General features: G+C 33.9%; 1 long non-coding RNA gene across 1 annotated transcript; it reads left to right on the top strand.

The window, feature by feature from the left end:
• Positions 1 to 262: 262 nt before the first annotated feature.
• On the top strand, positions 263 to 3,776 carry LOC135779506 (uncharacterized). Its single transcript, XR_010544809.2, has 5 exons — positions 263 to 561; positions 2,140 to 2,196; positions 2,341 to 2,402; positions 2,684 to 2,745; positions 2,906 to 3,776. It is a non-coding gene; the product is annotated as an uncharacterized lncRNA (long non-coding RNA).
• Positions 3,777 to 4,515: the final 739 nt, after the last annotated feature.

Raw genomic sequence — 4,515 nt, 5'->3', positions numbered from 1 at the left:
AGGAAGTGCAACACTGAAATCTGTATTTCTCCTGTCTCAGCGGCAACTGAGAAAATGATGCACGACCATTCAAAAACATGACTGGAGTTCTAGCTAAAGCTTAATTCAAATGGGTGAAGTGTCCCTTTAAGAAGGCGTGGGCATAGACATATGCAATTTTCCATGCACATATCAGGATTTATAAAAAATAAACTTGCCATACATATGTGCGCTCCCAGATGCTCTAGAGTCTAGACCGTGCATATGCATTATTTTACTACACTGTTAGATGTCGCTGTAGATTTAGCAGCACTGTACTGTAAAAATCCACAGTACTATACTGTATGTGTACATTACAGTACAGTACTGCAGTTCATAATGCATTCTGGGTAAATTTGTTTGAGCGGGAAAATTTTACAGTATATTTTGGTCTTGATGTAACCTTGCTGTAGCCATTGCTGTAATGTGCCAGGTGTACTTGCAATAATCAGTGAAAGTGCGCCAACGTCAAATCACACAGACAGAGGGAGAGCACAACTCTTGGCTGCAGCTGAAGGAGGACGATTGATTTCTGGCAGTTCGGTAAGTTTGAAATATTTCTGTTTCATGAAAACTTAATTTTTAGTTTAAGAATGTTGTCAATAGTTTGTCACAATATTGTTTTAAACGTGCAATGAGAGAGAAAAACGGTCGCCAACAAAGTTTCAATCTCCCTCAGAAAGTAAGCTAACGTAAACGTTACACACAGATGTCTACCGCTGCTTTAACTCGCTTTACACCTTTTTAAATGAATATAGGGTTGTTTTAACTAAATTATGACGGTTTGGTGAGTTTATATTGTGTTGAAAGTGTGGTGACAATGAAACTATTTTTTAACGAAATGGACAAAGACAACCCGCCAGCGCGGTCTTGCGGTCCCAGCATAACGGTCGTTTATCTCGGCGTTTCATCCGTTCAGTTAGCGTCAGAGAAAAGTATTAAGTTCGACTGTTTGGTAAGGCTGTGGTTGTAAACAGACAGGACTTGACACGCCGTACACTGCATACCGAACTCCTCCACAGAAGTGAAAACAAGAAACCTCATATTTAACTGGATACATGCATCGAACTCATCGCAGCTTTAACTTCGACCTAATATAATTCAGACCTGGGCTCATCTTAATATCAGATGAACGAAAGGGATTGCCGCGCTTATTGTTGTTGTTGTTATTATATTACGGTATATCCGCAAAAGCAGAGAATATCTTCTCTTAAGCGTTTTACACGCCCAGTAAGTTGTCCAATACATTTTTATGGCATATTGTTTCCACCACTTCAGATGCATTACACGCTGTATATATAAGTTTCCAAAACACATCAAATCAATGCTCGAAAAGAGAATGGGCTCCGCATTTACGTACCTTTGTCTTCTCGTCTCTGTCATCTGATCCTTCATCTCTGGATGTAAAATAATCCATAATAACATCGTGTAGAAAACTGGCATCACCAGGATTGCTCAGATTTAGGCGATCATGTTTATCTTTAAAGTGAGCAGCTAGCTACTAACTTGTTAAAAAACTTTGCGTGAAAAAGTGTTACACCGCAGCCGTCCGGGTAAAACATTAAAGGGACAGTCTTTTTACCTTGTCACTATAAATCGCTATTTTCTGCAGTAAACGAGACATTTTCAGAGATTTTCTGTAGACAAGATGTTATAGAATAATAATAATTTAAAAAAGACTTATTTAGATATTTATATATAATATATAATATAACAACTAATATATATATATATATATATATATATATATATATATATATATATATATATATATATATATATATATATATATATATATATATATATATATATATATTTGTTTTACAACTGACTTAACACTTACAGTAATGTTTTATTTGTTAGCATAGCATGATATTAGATTTAAACACTTAATACATTTTTAAATCAATCACTTTGTCTCTGCACAATGAACATTATCAAATATTATTAATGTTGTAAAATATATTGTTCATTGTTAGTTCATATTAGCTAAGGCATTACCAAATGTTAAGGAATAAACTCTTATAGTAAAGTGTTACTAAATTTTCTTTTACCATTTCCTTCACAATGTCTACTTATTTCTATGGCTAACAGATTTTGTAACATTTGTCTTTTTTACAGTCTTACCATTGCTTGTAAGCTGGATTGGGTAAGATGGATCATCTTTAAAGGCACCAGGCAAGTACATGATGTACAGTTACAAGTCATGTATTTTTTCGACTGCAATATTAAATGCTTTCACCACGTCACATGTAAAAGTACACAGGAATGTGCTGATCACTTTTTATTTGTAGTTTACATGAGTGTCATTGCACTTTTCAGGAGTTAAGGCAGATGTGGAGGCACAAGGGGTGACACCAGACACACACCAAGCACATTGTTCGGTAAGTTTGCACTTTACCACTACAGTTTCTTTAAATACCCATGTATACACTCATTCACTATTCCCACACACAACACTGTAACACGACCATACACAACATGTACACAATTGTCTTAGTTTGCCATGTAGAAATATACAAACAGAAATATTCAGACTTTGGTTATAAGAAATTTAATTTAATAATTGTATTTATTTAGCAGAGGTGTCCCTGGACTTTATTGACAAAAGATTTTGTTTTCAGAATAAGTGTCCAAATCAGTAACAATTGTACTTTCTGTTCAGGACATTCAATCATGACAGGATCCAGGTGGATGCTGTCCATTGAGGAAAGAGTTTGTTCAGAGGTAAGTGAATCTTCTGTATTTTAATGTAATTAGGCGTGGAACAGTAGAATAAGAGCAAAAGGTTTCAGAATAGGATTAAATTCAAGGCTGAGTTTAGTTTTTTTAAGAATCTTTTTCTATCTTATATTTGTTGACTTAATGTTTATGATATTTCTAACAGGTTTCTGGATAGAATTAATTCCAAAGATGGGAAAAAGTGCACATCCAGACAAGGAGCAAGCAAATAGACAAGGAACTTGGTGCAGAGAAAAGCTGTGGCCATTAACCCCCATGTGAACAGCTTCATGCAGTCCCTGATTGAGTTCGAATGGACGACTTCAAAGTAAAGGCCACTGTGGTCTGTCTGCCACAGTTTAATTTTTAATTTATTTTTAGTGTTCAATGAAATTCAAGTAGAATATTTAAAACTATGGGCCAGTGTTCTTTTTACCACAGTGAAATGTTACCTTTAAGTCGATGATGGACTTTAAACTGAAAACTTCAAACTATGGAACAGTGTTCTATTTGCCAGAGTTAAATATGTTACAGCAGGGGTCTCCAAACTTGTTTATACTTGTTGATTTTATTTTATGTTACTTGATTATATGTTTATTATTGTTTAAAATCTTGTTTTAAATGTTTTGTTTCAATTAAATGTTTTTTTAAATAAAATTTTGATACAAACATTGCTTGGATTGCCTTTTAATTCATTATGTCATGTCAAGGATAGCATTTTTACCATATTAATAACTATAGATTTAAACCTAAATCTCTATCTATTTTATATAATATTATTGTATTAACTGTAATAAGTAATAAATAGTATTTATGGGTCAATATAGACATTACAGTAAATTACTGTAAAAATAGACTACTGTAATAAAATATTGTAAAATTACAGTACAGTACTGCTTTGTAACTATACAGTACTAGTTTGTGTACTGTAAAATGGTATTACAGTACAGTACTGTAAACCCAAAATACAGTAACTTACTGGCAACCGTGCTGCCAGTACCGTACTGTAAAAATACAGGGAAATCGTTAACAGTGTAGTTTTAAGCTGGGGAATGACAACCCAATCTCACAGAAATTCGTGTGATAGTCAAAAAACAATTGTATTAATGTATTCATGCTATTGACATGATTTTCTGCAGTTTATCATGCCCCTGGATCACAAATGTATTTTTCATGGCACACAGCATTCATTTCTATAAACAGTTTTTCGTGCCTGTGGCACGACTTTCTGTATCGTGTCATTTTATAATTTGTTTTCACATTGTTTGCTTAGGGTTGGGGTTAGAATTACTTTCTGTGACATCCTAACCCAAACCCCATCTCTAACCCCATCTCCAGGAGAGAATAGTTTTAATAGCGGATGAAAAACATGTAAAAAACCAATGCATAAAATTACATCCTAACGCAAACCCCGAATGTAACCCTAACCCCAAGCGACAATGATTTAAAAAAAGGAAAAACAATGATAACAAATATAAAATGACATGATACAGAAAGTCGTGCCACAGGCATGAAAAACTGTTTATAGAAAGTCATGCTGTATGCCATGAATAAGACATTCGTGCTCCATGGGCACAAAAAACAGTGAAAGATCGGGTCAATAGCACGAATAAATTTATCAAAAAATGTTTGACTATAACACGACTTGCCATGATATGGGGTAGGGTATAAAGAACACATACTCTGTTCTTGTTTTTATACACATTTAAATGTAATATTCTTTCATTTACGAAGATAAGCACTCAAAATACATCTAGAAGAAGCAAATATTTAACA

Source organism: Paramisgurnus dabryanus, chromosome 10 (assembly GCF_030506205.2).
Source record: "Paramisgurnus dabryanus chromosome 10, PD_genome_1.1, whole genome shotgun sequence".
NCBI lineage: Eukaryota > Metazoa > Chordata > Actinopteri > Cypriniformes > Cobitidae > Paramisgurnus > Paramisgurnus dabryanus.
Note: the sequence above shows the minus strand (reverse complement) of the source record. Positions and strands in the feature narration are given on the sequence as shown.